Source organism: Hibiscus syriacus, unplaced genomic scaffold (genome assembly GCF_006381635.1).
Source record: "Hibiscus syriacus cultivar Baekdansim isolate YM2019G1 unplaced genomic scaffold, ASM638163v2 tig00111832_pilon, whole genome shotgun sequence".
Classification (NCBI taxonomy): Eukaryota; Viridiplantae; Streptophyta; class Magnoliopsida; order Malvales; family Malvaceae; genus Hibiscus; species Hibiscus syriacus.
This window is the reverse complement of record NW_024063190.1, coordinates 20,419-43,690: the sequence shown is the minus strand read 5'-3', so window position 1 is coordinate 43,690 and position 23,272 is coordinate 20,419. Positions and strand designations below refer to the sequence as shown.

At 35.2% G+C, this 23,272-nt stretch overlaps 2 pseudogenes; one reads left to right on the top strand and one right to left on the bottom strand.

Annotated features, from left to right (window-relative positions):
- The first annotated feature begins 1,685 nt into the window (after nt 1-1,685).
- On the top strand, nt 1,686-21,324 carry LOC120171269 (annotated as a pseudogene).
- LOC120171268 overlaps nt 2,620-23,272 on the bottom strand; it is a 32,860-nt pseudogene continuing 12,207 nt past the window's right edge.

The window sequence follows — 23,272 nt, the reverse complement described above, 5'->3', positions numbered from 1 at the left end:
TAGTACCAGCAGTCTCTCGGATTGAGTCTGGCGATTTCACTATGTCGATACTCACAACCAATGAAAAACCAAACAAGAAGATCAAAAAAATTTAGCCTAAGATCCTCTTTCACTTCTATTCTGATGGACTAAATATCTTTCATAAGGAGTACTAAAAGTTTTGATTAAGAAGAATGGAAGAAAATTAGATGGTTTGGTTCAAAACTAACATTGAATATCCAGATCCTTGACATACAGTTCCAGAAACATAAAAATTTCAACAAAAAAACACACAATGCGAGTTGAAAATGGGAAAGTGCGAAAGAGGAAAAACTTACTTTTGCATAGCCCAAAAGAGAAAATAAATACCTTATTGCAAGTGAGAGGATATGCTAAGAATAAACACAATCAGTGTTGCATTCTAGAAATTCTTCCTCCATTTTTTCTTTGTAAATAATAAACTGAAAGATAAAGCATTGTTTGGGTTTACAATTTTACATTGCGGCAAATTGAAGAACAAAAAACTAAACGAGAGTGCATCTGAGCGAAAGAGACTGAGAGGTGAATGCGCTGTTTGGGATTTCATTATATTTGGTCATCTGTTAGAAAATCTTTAACCACAAGGATTAAACGAAGAAATTATTATATACCAATTATACAAAATAATTCCAGCTTTGTGGGTGACTTTCAACAATAATATTTAGTTCATCTTAGTAATATTTGTCAACTCTGCATTTCTAACCCCATTTTTTTCTCACAAGCATTTCATCGAACATCTATGCTTCACTTGAGATGACTTGTATCTAACATTACATCTTGAATCGTTGATGGTCCCGATAGTCCCTTGGTTGGGTCTTCTCTCAATGAACCCTTATTCAAGTCAACACCTCCACATAATTCAAAGTTAGATTAGAATTTCCCATCCATCCCCGGCTGAAAAGTTACACTGGAAATGAGAAGAGATAAGCAAAAAAGAAATTTCGAGATCGAAAAGGAATTTGGGGTTTAGAATAAAATTAAGGATTGTGTTGTAAGTTTTAAAAGTTGGGGGACCTAAATGCAAGTACCTGAAAAGTTCAGTGACCATATTGCAAACGTACTAACGGCAGTGTAATGGTCGGGGACCATATTGCAAAAAGACTAAATGTTAGAGGACTGTATTACAAGTTTTAAAAGTTTGGGGACCTAAATAAAGCTTTAGAAAAGTTCAATGACCATTATTATACTTTACCCTTTTATTTATTACCCTCTCTAGTATGCACCACCGCTTCAAAGGTTTACTTGTTAAAAAAATGTAAGTGTTAAATTAAAAGAATAAAACTAATTTAGGAATAAATCGTAAATGATGTGTATATATAAATTTAAATACTTTAATTATTAATTTGGTTACATTTTTTTAATTTTTTATAACAATTGTTCCATTTGCATTTATAATACAATTATAGTTATAACTTCAATTTTTCTAAAAAATAATCCTCTCAATTAAACTTTTATTGGGTTGATAAGAATTAAAATCTTAAAATTTTAAATAAATAAATTCGACTTTGAAAATTGTAGTATATAAATTAACTCAAGTTTTATTCGTGCACGTAAGAAAATGTTAAGATTAATGGTGTGTTTTGTAATTTACCCGGGATATGATTTCGAAATAAATTTTCTCGTAATTTCAAAGCGAAAAGGAAGAGAATATTACCATTCACCTAAGTTCCCCTCCAATTTTTCGCCCCTTTGTTTTATCTTTCTTTCTGCCCCACAATGCTTCAGCTCGGAGGTCCAATGGAGTTTTCTCTTTCTCTCTTCTCTTCTAGATGCCTCTGAATCATTTTATTCTTCTTTTTCCATTTTCCTTTCTTGACCCAGGAAATGTTGTACTTGGTTGAAACGAGGTGAAAATCAAACGGAGAATAGTTTTCATTTGGGTTTGGAATTTAGTTCAATTTTTGGATTTTTAGGGTTCCTGAGGGGGCAAAACTAAAGCGAAAAGAAAATTCCGTTATCGTATTTTTTGTTTGGTGGTGTTTTGGTCAAATGCCGCAGCATCGGTCCAAGTCGGAGAAAAACGACGGAATGGCGATGCAGCTTCGACGAGACCCCTATGAAGTACTTGGAGTCTCGAGGAACTCTACGGATCAGGAAATTAAAAGCGCGTACCGGAAAATGGCTCTCAAGTATGTTTATTTTTTTTCATTTTATAAGTTGAAAAGTATTGAAATGTTTCAAACTCTCGCTCTTTTTATTGAAGTTTTTAGTGGTTATTATAGAATAGATCAGGGTTACTAATTTGAGCATAGTGATAGTTATTAGTTAATTACAGCATAAACTCGCACGCATACATGGAGCACACTGGTGGAATAAGTATTGGGGACTTGAATTTAGAAGTCAAATTGTGATCGACAATTGGAGCTTTATGAGTGACTGGGATTTGTTTTGGTGGTTTTTGCCTCCTTTTGGTAGCGTGTAGGAGTCTTTATATCATCAAAGAGCAAGTAGCTGTCGATGACTTGACCAGGCTTCAGATTTTTGAAGTGGGTATTTGTCATTTCGATAGATTCAGCGTTGGGGTTCTATATTGTAATGAAATCAAGGACGAGACAATAGCTATGGTTGTGATAACTAGTTTTAGTTATCTTGAAGAGTGGTAAAAAAACAGATAAATTATTGCCTATAGTAGTCTGAGGAAAAAGATAACCGAACGCCTTGGAAGGAGCTTATTTCCAGCATGAATCAAAAGAATTGATTACTTGCCTCAATGGTTTCTTTCAGGCGAACAGATGTTAGAAACGAAAAATCTGATTTGGGACACGCAGTTTGGGGCTTTGACTATTTCTGATATAGTTGGACTCATTCATTATATACATGTTTATATTTTGTTATTGTACAAATAAAGTTCCTATTATAGTCTTGCTTTATTCCGGTTTGTTGGGTATTGGAGATGCTAATCTTGTGCTATTTCAGGTACCATCCTGATAAGAATGCAAATGATCCTGTTGCAGCTGATATGTTCAAGGAGGTCACATTTTCTTACAATATATTGTCTGATCCAGATAAAAGGCGCCAGTATGATACAGATGGTTTTGAGGTAAGATATGCATGCCGTTAATTTCTGAAATACTTTTACTCTGATGGTTATCTGCCCATGTTACTTGAACTCATGGCCGAATGTTGCATGTATTTGTCTGACATGGGTATGATCATTTTTTCTAAAGTTCTTTCCTTAATATTTTTGGACTATAACCCCATACCTGTGTTTGAATATGTCTCGAACACAAGTATACTGCAACTGTCTCACTGTTACGCTCATTCAGGTTGTATAGGGAAGCCACAAAAAGTAGGCTGTTCCATGCTTCCACTCCTTAACACCATCATGCACCACTAAACTAGATTTTGTCAATGAATCATAAATTTTGTTGATTGTGATATTCTTTCATTTGAATAGGCTGTTGAAGCAGATAACCAAGAGTTGGAGCTGGATCTTTCAAGTTTGGGGCTGTGAACACCATGTTTGCTGCACTTTTCAGGTAACTCCTTGTCCTTTATATTATTTAATATTTCCCACTTTTTTGTGTCTTTATGAGTGTTATTCTTTGGGTATACATTTAACTAATTCCTGTAAATAGCAACTTGGCGTGCCAATTAAGACCACTATATCTGCAACTGTTCTGGAGGAGGCACTTAATGGTGTGGTCAATATTGAGCCGCTTCTGCTGGGGCAACCTGTTTCTAGGAAGGTGAGATGATTATATTACAGTATTTGCTAATTCTTTATACTGTTTTTAATGCAGTCACCGAAACTTGCTGCACCTTTAACAGGTTGAAAAACAATGTGCTCATTTCTACTCTGTCAAAATAACAGAGGAGGAAGCTAGGGATGGGCTTGTTTGCCGAATACAATCACCTGATAAAAGCAAGTTCAAGGTAGATATACAATGAGTTAGAAACTGGTGGATTCAGCATTTTCTGCACATGCAAACTAGTTTTTCCTTTTTTTTGGTTGGCGGAGGGAGGGCGTTGACAATGATAGAAACTGAGATTGATTTCATTTTCTCTGCACCGATGAACAATATTTGAACTGTATCCATTTTGAGCCTTTTGGAATGTGTGTGTAATATTAGCAATTAAGTTCACGAAATTTTATGAGTGCAGGCTTGGTTTTAAAAGGCGCAGCCAGGCACTGAAGATGGCGCCCGCCTGGGTTGAGGCGAGGCGAGATACAAGAGACACACGCCTCTGGGTGCTGTGCGCAGCGCCTTTGTGCCTTTCGTTTTTATATTACTATTTTAATAAATTGTTTTAGTTTCCTTTATAACTAGGATAGTGCACCGACCAGGTAGTTCTTTTGCTCTAATAATAATAAAATAAAGCTAATCTATAAAATAATAGATTGATAGAGTAAATAGGATAGTGCCACCACCTGTCCCCTCGCTTTCTTTTTTTGTTGTTGTTATATTCTAATATAATAAACTAATATTAAAAATGTAATTAAAATATAAATAGGATAGTGCCACCGCCTGTCCCTTACTCCCCTCACCTTAGGATAAGTGTCTCCCATTGTTTTTTATTCTTTGTTAATTTGTGTGTGCAACACCTTATCAAAACTTTCCCAACTCTCTTATGTGGTCATTTATTCCTGGAGTTGTCTTATGGACAATATGGAAAACTAGGAATTATATTGTGTTTGAAAGAGGGAAGCTTGATCGAGCAAAAATATTCTTTCTAGCAAGGTGTAGGCTTGCTTCATGGTTTCTAGCTAGGGAAACTCATATTTCTATTTCCAAAGATGCTCTTATTGTCGACCCGTCCTTAGTGGATTCTTGCTCGTCTCATACTAATCGGGTTTCAACTAAGTTTCCTTGGTCCCCTCCTCCAAAAAGGGTTTTATTAAACTTAATGTGGATGCGGCTACTTCTAGTGATTGGAAGAGGAGTGGTTTAGGTGGTGTTCTGAAAGACATTTCTGGTTCGATTCTTGGCTCCTTCAAAGAGCCGGCTTGTCTGGGACCTCCAACTTTGATGGAATTGAAAGCTATTCTAAAGGGGTTATATTATTATGAATCTATTCGCCACAGATTTAAAGAGAGATTGATTATAGAGAGTGATAGTAAGGTGGCAATTGGTTGGGTCAAGGATGTTGGTTCTTGTCCTGTCGTTTATGTTCAAGTTGTTAAGGACATTATTCAAAAGCTTAGTGTTTATGAAGGTCTTATTAGATGGGTTAGTAGGACAACCAATATAGAGGCGGATGTTCTAGCTAAGGCTGGTATTGGTTGAGAATTATGTTCTGTTTAGGGTTGTTTCTTTTTGGCTTTTTATCTCTGGAGGGAGATTAGACTTTGTATTACTTTGTAATGTTTTGAGGTTAATGAATTCCTAAGACACTCTTTTCCTCCTTCCGCTGATTAAGGAACTATTTTCAAGTTCCATTAATCATGAAGGGGGTTTTTAGTGAGGCCTACTATTCCTATAAAAAAAATACTTTCTTTTAAACTTTTATTAACATAGTCATACTTATATTAACTTTAAAAACAAATCATTATAATTTATTATTTATAATAAGAAAATATATAAAATATTAACTAAATCAGAATTTATATAATTTTTTAAATAAAATAATAAGAGATTTTATTAATTTACTTTGAAATTAAAAATTGTTCATTATATTTACATATAGTACAAACAGTGCGCCTCGCATACAAAAGGCGCGCGCCTGTGCCTTGCGCCTAGGCTCCAGGGACCTTTTGTGCCTCAGTGTGCCTTTAAAAAACCAAGAGTGCAGGAATTTAAACGTGAGATTACGTTTCTTTGCTTTACACCAAATGATGTAATAAAGGTTCCCCGTTCTCCCCACCATAAAAGAAAGAGGGAAAAAATGCCCCAGAAGTGAAGAATTGAAGCCCTTACTCTAAGCCAGAGAGTATTAGAGATGGTTTTTCATCTCTTTTATTTAGGTACCTAGGAATAGATAGATGCAACTTTGTTTGTGATACTAAGGCAGGTGTAGATAGTTTTAGTTTGTGGGCTAGGGTAACGCTTTTGTGTAGTTTTACTGTTGATATTGATTTATAAGTGGCATTGCTTCAGTGTAGTTTGAATTAGATCTGGTATTGTTTCACTTGAATTCTATTGAAACCCTTGTATTAAAATAATTTTTTCTTTTGAACTGTTGTTGCATGAATTGCTAAGAGATAGTCTTGAGATCCAATGGACAATCATATAGGGCTTTTTCTTCTTTCAAATATTTTTTTTAAAAATATACTATATAAACTTTACTGATTAGTTGTCTGGTTTACCAGGAGGCTCGGAAAAATGAAGTATGATATCTTTATCCTTTTTTATGAGTCAATAATTAATCATTGTTTAAATGATTTGTTTTATGCAGCTATTGTATTTTGATAAAGAAGAGAATGGTGGATTAAGCCTTGCACTGCAGGTAATGAGGATCTTTCTTTCCCCTTTCACATTTTAAAGTTTTTGAGTCGTGCACTGTTTGGGTGCTTAGCAAGTTACTTCTGATGAACCATCAACAAGTCTTATAATCTCCAAAGTAAAAGCTATTCCATTCTGTTTATGTGTAACATGTAGATTTTCAGTTTCATAAACTGCTATGTATCGGTTATTGTACAACAATTTAAGTCTTCTCCCTTGACAATATTGAGTAAACAACAACAGTTGATAATTAATAGGACATATTTCCAGAGAGCAGATTGGAGCAAAGCAAGCTCATAACTAATAGAACTTTAAGCATTTTAGCCACCTATTCCCTTTCAGAACATTGTTGAGGCATGAGTAGAATTGGGTAAACTTTTTTCTTGGGTTTTGGCCGCTGTATGTAACAGATTGTCGCATTTGTTTTAAGACTCAAAGTTCTTGGGCCGGACCTCACTTAAAATCATGCTTATGTTACTTAACTGTGTTGAAAATACTTTTTGTTTCTTTTTGGTGTAGGAGGACAGTGCAAAAACAGGAAAGGTTACATCTGCTGGAATGTATTTTCTTGGCTTCCCCGTCTATTGCTTGGATCAAACAGTCAACTCAGTGAGTGGCTATATCTAAATATGACATTTGTGCTTCAAGCTGAAGTTTGATCTTGTCATCCTTTATGCGGTTTCGAAATGATACACTGCAGGTTGCTGCTGCAAAGGATCCAGATACAGCTTTTTTCAAAAAACTGGATGGATTTCAACCATGTGAAGTAACTGAATTAAAACCGGGCACGCATTTTTTCGCTGTTTATGGTTCGCTCCTCCATTTCTCTGCCCCTCAAATCTCTTCTATTTGTTGGTTCACATGCACGGATGAAACTCACCACCTTTTAATATTCGCAAACCCTTTTCCCTAGGTGACAACTTTTTCAAAAGTGTAAGCTACACTATAGAAGCTATTTGTACTGCCCCTTTCGTAGAGGAGAAGGAGAACCTTAGAGCCGTGGAAGCTGAGATTTTGTCCAAACGGGTGGAATTGTCAAAGTTTGAAACTGAATACAGAGAGGTATCCACTTCCTCACATGCAGTGTATATGCTGGTATTGAACTTATGTACTTCTTGATATTCATGTAGAGTGCTACAGGTCCTGGCACAATTTACCGAGATGACAAGCAGATACACAAAGGAAATGCAAGAGGTGGGACTAACTTGTGGGAATTATGATTCTAAGATCCATGAGAAACTGAAATTTAAAGGTCAATGGATAAATTTCTTCGAACAAATCCTATATTTTGATTTTGCAGATTGACGAGCTTCTCAAACAAAGGAATGAGATTCATGCCTCCTACAACTGTTCCTCCAAGTAAGAGAAGTTCGAGTAGGAACAGGAGTAAGGGTGCCTCCAAGGAGGCCAAAGAAGATGGTGAAGTGAGAGAAAGGAAACATTCTACAAGGGATAGAACAAAGAAGAAGAAATGGTATAACATCCACCTAAAAATTGACAAGAGAAAGCAGCCATGCTGAACAGATAGAGTATGAAATTTTGTTTTCTACAAAATGCTTGCTTCTTTTCGGATGGAAAGCTATGATTCAATTAAACCGTGCCAAATGTGATATCAGGATAAACAAGTCTGCAACTTTGGCGCTGTACGAATTACATATCAGACTATAATTTATTGCATCGGTTCAACATTTGTGCAGGTAAGCACCACACTGCACCGTATTTTGTTGATCATTGATGTGAAAAGATGGTTAAGGATGACAACTCATTGTTATTGTAAAATTCTTTCCTTCCCCCCCCCTCTTGGGTTGTATTTGTAATTTTTCTGCTGTATTCTCGACAATCTTGTATGATTCCTTATTGATGAACACTATGCACTGGTCAGGGTCCGGACCGAGGAGGTAGAAGACACTCCCCGCCCAGCCCTTACTATTGGCTTCCCTAACCCTAACTGGTGCTAATTTTTCTTTAGTTCCAAGAGAATTGAACTTACCGATGTGTAGTTTAGTATGAAGAATGTTCTTGTGGCAGGGTGTTAGAGAAGAAACCATAAAGGTAAATGAATTGAATTAATAAATTTATAAAATGTAGTTCTAAGGAAACTGATCCTTGGATTATCGAGTATGACGATCTGCCTAACCAAGTCATTTGATATGGTCCTCGAATCATTTATTTACTGTTATAATATCGCTACCATTGCACGTTGCAGGTGGGATTTCAGTAGCCATGATTTTCCAGTCGAAGTAACGAGGGACAGACGCAGAATTATTGATAATAATTTTATTTTTTAAAAGATATCTAAAATAAGTGATCATTTAAAATTTTTCAAGAGAGGTGACTGCCTTTATCCGCTCATCTTCGGTCTATCTTTGATGGTAACATCATAACAACTGCCGGAACTTTCTGCTTTTTGTTATGCCAACGATCGAAGTGATGTTCTTTATCGTTATATTATCAATTGTTTCATTTTATGTAAATAAAAGTGTGTTTAAAAGGGAACATTGATACATGAAAAATTTTCATAAATTAATCATATGGACGACACATGAATGGAAGAATAGAAAAAGAAACAAAAATGAGGAGCAAAATACTAAACACATTATTCAGACAAAACAACACCGGCAAAGGAGAGAGACTGGCAATCAGATTATTCTGTTGCAGGAAGATCAGGCTCTCTCCCCCGCAACAAAAATTGCAACCACCAAAGCAAGGGATCCCTCCCAACATGGTGGTCGGAACCACGAAATTGTCGATACTCGCAGCTGGTTTCGGCAACGTGTACGTGCCAGGCGACATGGCCATGTCAGGTGTGTGCTCGTGCCCCTCATGGGCGGCAACAAGCATGATCAGCAAGCCCAAACATGCAGCAAAGAAGGCTGATGTAACTGCAGAAGCCATATTTTCAATTGCAAGGCCTCAAGATAATATGGGTTCGATTTAAATAGATATGTAACTAAGTTGATTACTTCTTGGTTTGACTTTAATATTTAAATGAAAATATTATAAAATTTGAAGACGGGACAACACGTTAGTAATGGTAAGAAGTTCGAATTGTACTGTCGTTTACTTGCTGTTGTACGAGCAACCTTTTAGTTCGTATTTTTCAAGTGTAAAGTATATAAATAGTCTCTTAATTTTTAGGACGCTTGCATTTTGGTCAGCAACTTTTGAAACTTGCAATAAGTCATCGAATTTTTAGTTCGTTTCGATAAACGTTACCTCCGCTAGTTTTTTGCTGACTTGGCAGTTAACTTCCCGTTAATCCCATCTTCTTCATGTTAACTCTTCTTCCTTACTGATACAACCCATGAAAGCGAAGAAGCTTGGTTTCCTCTTTTAGGGGAGTTGCTTGGACACTCCAGTCTGTTAAAGATGATCAAAAGAACTAGCATACAGATCAAACTTGCATAAACACCTTGCAAATAAAGAACACAAGTAGACAAAAAGCAGTCATTGAGTAAAACAAAAAGAAACAATGTTCTTTCAGACCATGCTAAAGCTTGTAGCATCAACTCAGAGAAAAAATGCTCCACTATTTGAACGAACAACTAAAAAACAAGAACATGCCTCACAAATATGATGACCATGAAAGCCATTTACTGCAAACCACACTGCATTTTTTTACGGTTAAACACAAGATCCTCTCTACACAACTTTTGCCTCCCCACATGTAGAGGAGAAAGCTTGATTCGTGAAAGAAAAAGGGAAATGGAAACATGAACTGGAAAGCCAAATAATTTGTTAAGAACCTCACTATTATCTTTAACTAGTCAATCGATCAAACCTCGAACGGTATTAGAGAATGTCTAAGCAATCAATTACAATCATATGCAAGTAATGACGCCTGCATTTCTGTCTACTAGCTATATACTTTCACAATTAATAAAGGGGTTTATGGAGTTTCTTTCCATCATTCACTAATGTCGGTGAATCAGACAAACTGAAAACAAAGGCCTGGTTTCGAACCAAACTGATCAGTTCAGAAAATAAAACTGAACAACCAAGTACAAACTTTACCCCCTTTCCTAAGTTAGCACTTCAAAATCATTCAGCAGTAAGCAACAAAGTTCTCAACATTTTCTTTTTCCACAATGTACTTCCTTAGACAAAACTTTCAGAGAGAAAGCAGCAAAATGGCAATACTCAAAACAACTTGATGAAAATCTACAATCATTCAAACTACAATAAAATTCCAAATTTTCCCTTATTTTTTCATTCTTATACTAACTAACAAACAACCCAATATCCTAAATGTACACCAATCAAATACCGCATTACAAATTCATACACCCCCAATCCCCAATTAAAAAAGAAAAACAAGACCAACCCATTGTCAAGAGCCTCATTCAAATCAAACCCACCAAAGGAAAAAAAAGTAAAATAAACACACCCAACTGAAGAAACCAAATTCCCAAAAATAAATATAATTTGATGTGATGAATAAAAAGTACCTGCAATAGTAACAGCAGAATCATCATCTTTAGCCAAAACCTGTCTAGAAGCTTTGTTGCACTTTTTGACATAAAGAACAAGCCATGTGCACAATTCTAACAGCCAAATCCAACTCTTTGCCGTTCTTTTCATTCTCCTACGTCATATCGGAAACAATCTTCCTCAACAGCAAAACGAAAAAGAACATTCCAAAGTGAACAGATGAAGAAGAAAAGCCTCGGGTTTTTTGCAGAGATCTTCGGGGTATATCTTGCTGTCACTGATTTTGACGCGTGTTTCAATGCAAAGGCGTCAACGGCTTCGGCTCCTTGAGTTTTGGCTTTAAAGTTAATATGAAGAAGAAGTAGAAGAGGAGGAGGGTGGCAACGGGAGGTTAAATGCCATATCAGCAAAAAAAGTAACATACGTAACCGCAAGACTTTACTGAAAATAAATTAAAAGTTTGATGATTATATTATAAATTTTAAAAGTTGAGTGATTAAAATATAAGTGTCTTAAAAGTTCGAAGAATATTTATATACTATACCATTTTTTTAATTCTTTAATTTGAAATTTTTTATTTACTTTTAGATTATTTGATACTTTAATATTATGGATCAAAATAACTTAAGTATTTAAGTAGGAAATTTTATCAAATGTAAGGATTAATATGGACAATAATAAATTTCAAAGAGTAAATTGAGAAAATTATCAAGCTCAAAAACTAAAAGTTATTTTTGTAGACACCCGTTTTTATCTAAGTCTACAAAAATATTATTATTATTATTAATTATTTTTTATTTATAATATTTATTTACATTTTGCAGGCTTAATTTGCAGCCAAAAACCCAAGTCCAAATTACATGCAACACAGGCCCTCAACCGAGGCCCAAAACATCACTCAACTATCACCCTAAACCCAGCAAATCCATATAATTACAAGCAATTCGGTTCAAGCCCAGGAGCAGATTCAGACCCGATCCGAACTGGCACAACACCAAACCCTAACCCTAGGGTATCTCATCAGCTCAGTCGCTGCCAACTCTTCAGCTCCCCGGCACGTGAGCTTCACCGCCCCTCTCCCTGCGCGTGTGAGCCTCCACCGAGCGCCTCCCGAGCTGCCATCGGAGTCGATCTGCACAAATCCATCAGCAGTAGAAATGGTATGGAAATCAGGAAAAAAATAATAATCAAAACAACAACCAGAAATCCCGAGGTAATCGGGGGTTGTCAATCTAGTCGAAATAGGGTATTCGTACCCTATTTCTTCCTCAGTAGCAACAGAAGTCAAAATCCATCAAACTATCACATAAAAGAAGGAGGAGGAGATATTAGAGGGGAAATATATTCGGGGTTTTAAGAGAAGAAAAATAGGAAAGTAACCAGAAAAGAGAGAGAGAATCAGAGAGAGGATTCAGGGTTAAGAAACTTGAGAGAAAGAAAACCAAAGGGGAACCCAACATATTCAAACGAAAAAACATTCAAACAAAAAAAATAAAAACCAGAGAACCACTTGAAAAAAAAAAGGAAAATACCAAAGAGAATGAGAGTTTACCTCGGGTCATTGGTCTCCAAAACATTCGAAGGTATCAAACCTAGATCTAAGGCTTTAGGGGATTTTTTAGGTTGATTGAGGTTGCTTTTTGGGTTGAGGGGAACGGGAGGAAGGGTTTTAGGGTATTTGGCTCTTTTCGGCTACCGTGAGTTGCTATCGGCGGACAGCGGCTCCTCCCTCAATTGAAGAGAGAGTTGAGAGAATTCTCAGTTTCTCTCTCTCTTATCTGCTTAAAAAACGAACCAAATGAGAAATGGGAAGAAAATAAGCCCGGTTTTTAGGCTTATATTACGAAATCGAAACGATATCGTTTCCCCAGAGGACTTCTCCGTGTTTTCACATTAAGGATAAATAGCACCCTAGTTCCTTCACTGTTGTAATTCCTTTATTTTAGTCATGTAATGAAATTTTACTTTATTCTATTTAGAGCACTGATGTTTCATTATATATTTTTTTGTCATGTTTTTATTTATTTTGTTATTATTGTTAATATTAGACTTCGATCACAATATTTATCAATGTTTCATTTTACTCACTGATTTAATGTTTTGTGTATTTTTCTTTGATATTCGAATCTGACTATGACATTTGTAAATATCTTATTTTAGTCACTGTTAATATTTGGTTTAATTTTTGTTAGGCTCTTTATGTTTCTGTTTATTTTTATTTTAATCCTTATTTTTAGTTATGAGTTTATTTTATTTCCAGTACATGTATTATTTAATATTTTTTATTTTGACTTCGGTTTTTTGTATTTACTGTTCAGTCCTTTAACTGTTTACTTTTGTTATTTTAGTCTTTTAAGTTTTTATTTTTTTTATTTTAGTCCTTTAAATTTATGTTTTTGCTATTTTAGTACTTTAATTTTTTTGTTTTTACTATTTTAGTTCTTTAAGTTTCTATTTTACTATTTTGGTCCTTTAAATCGAATATGATTATTTCTTGTTTTTATTATTTGTATTTTGATTTGTAATGTTTTAATTTGTTCTAATCTTTCATGTATATGTATTTTGTATATTCTCACTCTTGGTATTATTTTGGATACATTATTAGTTTCATGTGTTGTAAATATTTATTTTTAAATTTTAAATTGTATTTTCTTTCATTGTTTACTTTATCTATCAATTTGTTTCGGATAATTTCAAGAACGTATTTGTAGAACAGGCGTGGAAATTATCACTTGATCAAAGTGGTACAATCTAATACGACGTTCGAACGAAATGAGACTTGAAATAAATTTAATTTATTTTACTAATTAAATCTTTTACGATTTGATGTGTTTTTACATAGCAATTTAATTTATGCAAAGGTCGATAGTCAATTTATATTCGATTCATTTTCTTAAAAAATCAATGAGGACAGAATATCCTTTAAAAATGATAAATAATTGAGATAACTTTCTTGATGGAGGATTGCAAATTTTAAGATTTTTTTTTCCTTGTAAAAGGATTTTCTTTTAAATAATCAATTCGAAGCAAATTAATAAAATTTATATTCGATTCCTAATTTCCACCATTACGACCAAGTGTAAACGATACAGTACCAATTTTGGGTGTTGTAGGGGTGCTAATCCTTCCCCACGTGTAATCAACTTCCGAACCTTTTTAAATCGAATATTTGGTAAACACATATCAACTTTTGTCTTTAAAAATGATTTTTCCTTAAAATTGTTTTTAAAATACATTTTTAGGTATTCGACCTACCTAACCCAAAGGTCGATGACGACTCTATCCAAATTAATCCAAAATATCTAATTTTTCAAATAAAAGTCATAATTATTTTTTTAAAAAACTTGATAATTGTTTTTTCCAAAAAAAAATGATTACGACAGTTTTATCTCTAAATTTAATAGTTAGAGCAATGCTTACACATCATATAAAGTTATAAACTTTCTAAGGGGAAAAATGTCATGAACTGATCTAAAGATTTAGAATAAGATTGAAGAAAAAGAAAAGAAATTAGAGAAGAAAGGAAGATTGTCGAAAGGAATTTCATTCGATGGCTTTCACGGTCCTAAGTACAATAGTTTTATACATCTACATTTGTACTAGCAATGATTAAATCCATCTGGTATAATAAGTTTGTCCTCTTCCTTGACAGGTCTAGATATGGTCGCTGGGCTGCCCGTTTAACTTAACTGAGCTTCTACATCTCCTGATATAATTGGACCTTAACCTGATCAAATTGAAAAGTAGAGCATCGGTAAAGAGTTGGATGTGGGTTCCTATAACTTGTCACAGTGCAATTTACATTCCAAGGCAACAGTTGAAGGCTTCAATACATTCAACTGTAAGCCATGGTAGATAAGAATGCAATACCAAAACGAAAAACGAATTCTTAGAAGATGATATACTCATTCGTTCCATTAGAACATCTTCAATAGCCGGAATTACGGAACTGATTCCTAACATCCTGAAACGGGATGAGACACAGAATCAATAATCCTATCTCCTTCCGATAAGAACAAACCAAGTATTTAACAGAACAAATAACCATTGTCCTTTATGTACCATGTTTCTTACACCATCAATTCAGCAGTTGGTGTGTCTCTGGCGTTGTTTGAACCTCTCTTCTTAAGTTTGTTCCGGAAACTCCTTTTCCGGCTGAATGCCGATTCCTATAGCCAACAAATAACATTTTTAGTCACTGCACAAGAAAAATGCAACTCACACACGAGCATAAAGAATTTAATTTGTATAACAAGACTTCCTAATCATAGAATCACTGCCTTATGCATATATACAGGATCAGGAGAAAACACACACATATATATATATAATAAATGTGTGTACTACTACTGTCGTAACCGGTTTTCGTCCGGGCACAAAATATTTATTTGGCGGGTAAATTGATGTGAATAAATAATTTTGAAAATAATTTGGGAGTCGCCATCGGCCTTTTGGGTCAGGTAGGTCGAATACCTAAAAATTATTTTTTAAAAGAGTTTTAAGAAAACATCAATTAAAAAATGAACTGATCTACGTTTATAACCAAAAATTCGTTCTTTTTAATAATAAAAAGGGATTCGTGGTCGGTTACGTTTAGGGAAGGATTAGCACCCCTACAACGCCCAAAATTGGTACTTTATTAACTATAAATTGTCTCTATTATTAGAAGAAAAAATTTCGAATATATTTAATTCATAATCTTTTTATTTCAAATTTATAATTTTAAGAAAATATATTAATATATAAATAAGATATTTATTTATTTAGAAATATCAGAAAAGGGCTTCTAGGTACCTTTAAGACAGCTCTTTCCTTCTATATTAATAAATAAAAACGTAATAAAACTAAATTATAATTTTTATGATAATTAGTTTTAAAATACCAAAATAGGACATCCAGTTGTATTAAGACTGCCCTTTTCTTTAATATGGAAAATAAATAAACATTATTAAATAAATAATATATATATTTATAATATAGTAAAACAATAATTAAAGTAATGATTTAAAATATAATAAAAATTAAGTTAAAATATAACTAAACAATGACTAAAAATAAATAAAATAATAAATGTAAAATTATGAACATAACTTGAATCATCATAAAATAAAATTACTAATAGTGTAATTAATCCTTAATTAATTAATCAGTGATTAAAATAAAATTTATCAAAGTTTAAAGGCTCTATCTCGAATAAATAAAAACTTTAAGTGCTAAAAATGTAATTTAGCCTTATTTAATTAATCGGATTAAAATAAATATTAATAAAATTATAAGGTACTAAATCAGTTATTTACCCTAAATATATATATAAACTGATAATGATTAAAATGTAATAAAATAAAATTGAATGACATAATTAAAAGAATTAAAACTTGATTTTAGTGACTAATTTGTAATGTTACAAACTCGGAGTGACTGCGGAAAGGGTTTACCCATGATGGAAATTACACGCACACCCCTCCCCCAAAACGACGTCGTTCGGAGAGGGGTTTAAATACCCCGAATGGCCGGCCATATATGCCATCTTCCTCATTTCTTTCTTTTCTTTCTTTCTCTGAGAGAGAAAATTCTCTCTGTTTTCTCTAAATTCTTCCCCGGAGAGAGAGGGCTGACCACCGGCCGGCAACCATGCTCCGCCGCAAGTCCCCCCGCCGGCCACCGCCTCCGGTGGCCGGAAATTCCCAAATTTACCTAAAATATAGATTTAAACGCTCTAAGACCGATTCCGGTCTTTGTTTTCCCTAAAAACCCTTAGATTCCTGTAGATCTAATTTTTTACCTTCGAAAAATGAGACTCCGGTGATGCTCGAGATTTCCGGTAATGAGCGAAGCTTCAAGGGTAAGTTTCTTTTCTTCTCTTCGTTTCTGTTTTGGTCTGGTTGTTGGTTGTTGCTCGTATCTCTCTCTTTTTTTTTATCTCTTCGTCTGTTTCTCTGTTGTACTCCGTTACTCTCTGTCCTTGCTCTCCTCCTCTTTTTTTTGCAGGTTCAGTGGTGGCTTTTATAGCCACCACAGTGTACTCCTCGGACCGGTCCGATCTAGCATCTTTGGTGAGTCACCAAGCTATGGCGGTGACTCACCATAGAGCACTGATTTGGTGAGGCAGCTGGCCTCTGGAAAGCTCGACGAGGTCGGCGTCGTGGAAGCAGCAGCGTCGGCAGCAACTGGTTGGACCATCTGGCATCAGAGAGTCGGTCGTCGGGGTGGCTTCAGGGGTGGTGCCGCATCTGGAAACGGCTGGCTGCTAGGGTTAGAAACCCTAGGGTTTTCCATCTGGAACCCTTTTGGGCCGTTGGATCTTGCCAGATCCAACGCTGATGATGTGGATGGCGGCTGGGGGCTAGGGTTTGAAAACCCTAGCTGAAACCCTAAATTAATTCAGGGTTTCCATTTGGGTTTGGGATTTGAATGTAATTGGGCTGTGATTTGGGCTTTGTAATATTTAAATAATAATAATATATAATATTAATAATAATAAATAATAATAATAATAATAATATATAATAATAATACTAATAATAATAATAATAATAATAATAATACTAATAATAATAATAATAATTTTAATAATAATAATAATAAATTTAAATGAAAAAAATGATGTCTACAGCTGCCCCTCTTTGCTCATCCTTGTGTTAACAAGAATAGAGCAAAGACGAAAAAGACAATAATTTTTTCATTTGGCTTCTTTTGAGCAGGATGGAAATGTTTTAAAACATCATGCACTGAAGGACTTACAGATGACCCGAAGGATTTGAAAACATCAAAAAGCTCCCGAAGGCTTTTTGGAAACATCATGCACTGAAGGACTTACAGATGACCCGAAGGATTTGAAAACATCAAAAAGCTCCCGAAGGCTTTTTGGAAACATCATGCACTGAAGGGCTTACAGATGACCCGAAGGCTTTGAAAACATCAAAAAGCTCCCGAAGGCTTTTTGGAAACATCATGCACTGAAGGACTTACAGATGACCCGAAGGATTTGAAAACATCAAAAAGCTCCCGAAGGCTTTTTGGAAACATCATGCACTGAAGGACTTACAGATGACCCGAAGGCTTTGAAAACATCAAAAAGCTCCCGAAGGCTTTTTGGAAACATCATGCACTGAAGGACTTACAGATGACCCGAAGGCTTTGAAAACATCAAAAAGCTCCCGAAGGCTTTTTGGAAACATCATGCACTGAAGGACTTACAGATGACCCGAAGGCTTTGAAAACATCAAAAGCTCCCGAAGGCTTTTTGGAAACATCATGCACTGAAGGACTTACAGATGACCCGAAGGCTTTGAAAACATCAAAAAGCTCCCGAAGGCTTTTTGGAAACATCATGCACTGAAGGGCTTACAGATGACCCGAAGGCTTTGAAAACATCAAAAGCTCCCGAAGGCTTTTTGGAAACATCATGCACTGAAGGACTTACAGATGACCCGAAGGCTTTGAAAACATCAAAAAGCTCCGAAGGCTTTTTGGAAACATCATGCACTGAAGGATTTACAGATGACCCGAAGGCTTTGAAAACATCAAAAAGCTCCCGAAGGCTTTTTGGAAACATCATGCACTGAAGGACTTACAGATGACCCGAAGGCTTTGAAAACATCAAAAAGCTCCCGAAGGCTTTTGGAAACATCATGCACTGAAGGACTTACAGATGTGGGAAATAGTTTACTAAGTAAGAAAATATGGAAATTGTTTTCTTACTATTCAACAATTTCATTTTCAGAAAAGATTGAATGAGAAACTATGGAAATCGTTTTCTCATTATGTTTTTGAAATAACATGTTGATTGGGTAACATGTCCCATTCTCAAGATAATACTCATTCTTGTGGATTGCGTCCATCTCTTCTTCAGATGTTTGTGTGATTCCTGTATTTTTGGTTTTGAATACCTTCTTCTTATAAGGTATTTTTTTACCTTTTTCGTTCTTCCGAAGATCTGTAAAACTTCATGTTTGAATGTACTCAGATGTATCAATGTAATGCATTGTCTATTGTGTAAATGATATTCTTATGAATGCATGAATGTTGATGCAATCTTCATTTGACTTCAAAGTGGTGAATTTGGTATTCCTCTAGTTCATCATTTATTGCCAGGGTTATCAATGTAACAACTTATGCTATCAAGCTTGTATTTCTGCAGAATCATCTGATCGACTTATATCTTTGCTGTCTTCTTTGCTTCATGAAAGTCTTAGAAGAAATATTTCACTTGTGGAACTCTTGTCGTAGTCAGAACTATGACCTTGATGCCCCATTTTGTCTTGGATAAAACCAACTTTCTTTGCTTGGAGTTGTGCAGAAATCCGATAAAGCTTTCATCTTTGAAAAGAGAATCTATCATCTTTGAAGAGTGTAGATGTAGATATGTCTGACTCAGCAGGGATTAATTAGGAGAGTAGAGTATGTTCTTATTTAACTCTTGAAACACATCATAAGGAAGATTTATTCCAATTCATTTCATGTCTCCACATATAATCAGATCTCGAATAAGGCAACTTGGACCATATAATGTCGAGATGCTTAACAACAACTTGTAGTTCAACCATAGTTGGCTCCACTAGTTTCTTATTGTTAAAATTTCTGCTTCCCTTCTGTGGAAAGAAATCTTCATTATATCTTGGGGTTGAAGAAGACAGATTTCATCTTGGATCAATAAATGGAAACCATATGATTGCAACATTGGTTCAACACCATAATCACTGGTTCGTAAAACATTTGACAATACATTCATCTTTTCCTGTGACTTCTGCTCAGATGTTCATAAAATATTTGACCACACATTCATCCTTTCCTGTGGTTTCTGTTCAGATGTTCGTAAAACATTTGACAACACATTCATCTTTTACTGTAGCTTCTGCTCAGATGTTCGTAAAACATTTGACAACACATTCATCTTTTACTGTAGCTTCTGCTCAGATGTTCGTAAAACATTTGACAACACATTCATCCTTTACTGTGGCTTCTGCCAAGATTTCTCAATCATTTACGCTCTTTGCCTAATGTTCAAAGCTTTTGAATAACGTCACAAGACCACTTGAGAACAAAACTCAGTGGGGATTCAAGTGTGATGTTGGTATGACAAAAAAATTAGTCAAATCCACAAGATATGCTAGTGCTGAATTAAATAAGAGACACCAACTGATTTTGATATCATCTAGGGCAAAGGCAAAGTGTGATACAGATCACGTTTTCTTCCGTCATGAGCATGGTAGAAAATAGAAACACTTCAGCTATAGGATCCATGTACAGAACGATATCCGTAGAATTCTTGATGATGGGGATGAAACGCACATGATAAACCAAATAGATGAAAACTCGGTTTAGTCTAGCTGGCAATGATAACCCCAGTAACAATCGGGAAAGAGCAATATACTTGAGCTTCTCTCTTTAACGTCATCAATTAAACAAAACTGATGTGAAAAACAGCTTCGTAACCCTAACAGTATGGTTGAAACTAACTGACAGGAATCTCAAAGAAATGTTTTCAATTATTACCGACACAAAAAGGCCAAATTCAGATTTCGAGGTCTCAAGGAACTGATCCCTGGATCGAGTAGTCTGCCTGAGGATCATCTTTATTTATGCAACCGTAATGTAGTTTATCAAAGAACACACTGTCATACGGTTAAGAATATTAGGTTTTTGAAAACATACTTGCTGAGTAACATTTGTTCAACAACATGATCATAATGTAACTGCCTGATGAACGAAGCAATTATGTATAGTCAGTTCGACTGTCACTGTTGCACCATTTTCATTCTTCATATCTTTCTGTCTCATAGGAAATATTTTTTCAAGTCAATGATCTTGACAGATGATGATGTGGGCCTTCAGCATGCCCCAACAATTGCTGATACGATCATTCAAAAATGCATCAACAGTTCTGATTCTGATTGAAATGGGTTTTCAGCATGCCCCAGCATTTTGCTGATAAATATTCAGAATATTTCAACATTTTTGATTCTGTTTGAAAAAAGGTTTTCAGCATGCCCCAATATTTGCTTCTTGTTAATCTGAGTCTTCAAAATGTCCCACATGGATCTGTCTGAAGTGAGCTTTAAAATGCCCCAATATTTGCTGATACAGATGTTAAAAGTGTGCTTAACATTACTTCTTGTTGAGATGAGCCTCCAAGAATGCCCAAATATTCATATTGCTGTGAGCCTTCAAAATGCTCCAATATTCTATTTCTAGTTGAAATGGGCCCTCAAGATGTCCCTCTAGATTTATCTGATTCACTCTTAATCTCTGTTTGACTGGAATGTCATGATCCCCACGAGGTCCAATTTTGACAATGAATTGTTGTAGGTACTTGTAGCTTTATTAGTGCCCCAAATCTATTTATCTTGAATACTCTCATTCTGGTGTCACTAAACAATAATATTGTCAAGTAACTGAAATTCTCTTCATGTTATCACAAACTTAAGAAGTATTCAATCATTCTAACAGAAATGTCTGAGATATGTGTCTTCTGAATGAGGTGACCATTTCTGTATCTGGAGGGATTTAGTCAGACAGTGAAGTAAAAATAGCTTGGTAATCCGTTCCAAGCTGACACAGTGGCTTATCATCTTTCAGTGAAGGCCATATCTGAAATATACTTTTCTGTGGGAGAAAAACCAATTTATGCAAACAATAATCTGATGCAATGGCAAGACTACATATACAATGGTACAAGCTCATCAAAAATCTACACCCATGCAACATGTTGATTCTGATAACAACTCATCTGATTATGAAGCGATCTTTCAGGATGATTTCACATATTGATAGTTCTTCTGATATCGAAGAAATCATGAATTCTGATTCTGATGAGGAGAGTAAACTGTTATACTTGACAAAAATGGGATTCTCAGAGGCTGAAGCTTCAATAACCATGGAGAGATGTGGTTCAGATTCATCAATTACAGAATTGACAGATTTTATATGTGCTGATCAAATGGCTAGGGTTACTGATGCACTTCTTGTGGTAGAAGATAGGAAGCTATTATGCAATGATCCCAATTACAAGCAAAGGCAAAACTTGGGCTATGATTTGTGGAAAAGGAAGAAGCAAAGGAAGCTTGAAAAGAAGCTTCTTAATGAAGATGATCATGCAGTTCATCTTTCAATTCCAATGATCGGTTCTGGGATTCCTACCGAATCAGATCAGATAACTCAAAGAACACTTCCAGAAGATGCTATTGAGTCTCTTTATTTCTACTATGAGCAAATTCATCTTCCAAATTCAATGATTGGTTCTGTCCAACCAGATTAGATAACTCAAAGAACACTTCCAGAAGATGCTATTGAGTCTTCTTATTTCTACTTTGAGCACATGGCACTTGCTCCAGTTAATGTTTGGACTGGAATATCACAGTACTTATTTGATGTAGAGACAGAATTTATAGATTCGAAGCATTTTCATGCTATTACACTGAAAAGGGCTATATTCATAATTCTGCCAATTGAGAATAGATTTTCTTTTATTCTACTTCCTCCATGTGCTGATGCTTTTCCATTGACAAAGAAATGATGGTCTTCCTGGGATCCAAGAACAAAGTTGAACTGTTTATAAACATGTACAGGAAGTGCCAAATTGACAGAAAGAATCTGTAAGGCTCTTGAAGCTTATGGCAATGAAACACCTTCGAGTGTCCAGAAGTATGTTCTTGATGAGTGCTTGAAATGGAATCTAGTATGGGTTGGAAGGAATAAAGTTTCTCCACTTGTATCTAATGAGGTGGAAATGCTTCTAGGTTTCTCTAAAAACCATACACAATAATCTGTATAGAGACATGTCCCATGGTGGTATCAATGTCATGTCTCTTTTCTCTGGGATCAATGATGCAGAAGTTGCCTTTTACTGTCTTGGCATACTTTTGAAAGCAGATGTGCCAGAACTGAATGATGATCAGTTGGAGCAATTGATGAGTATATTTGGTAGATTCGACCTTGTTGTCGGTGGCATCCAGCGTAACAACCTTACTGGAAGAAATAAACATCATTGTGAATTTGAAGATTTTTGTTGGTGCATTTACTTGCAATGATTGCTACAGCAAACTGTCTCTTCTGCTGCTTCAATATATCCCACTCTTTTCGAATTATGGAACGGTTTAGTTGATGGTAAAACTGGTTATCTCAACTTTTAGAATCCTGTACGGCATACAAATGTAGAATTTGTTCCAATGTCTTATTCTGTGCCATAAGTCACTCAAATTCAAATTCAGCAATCTTCTGAAGGACATAATGGGTATCATCTTGACAAAGAAAGTGATCGACATAGAAGAAGTATTAATGATGTATCAAGACTTGAGCCAACATCACGGTATAATCAGAGTGCAGGTAGTGACTTGCTCATGGTTCTATAATGTAATCTTCTAGAGAACATGAATTGATGGTTGGAGAAAATAATCTGTCTGGTGATCCTTATTGCCCTCAGTATGAGATAAACGATCTTT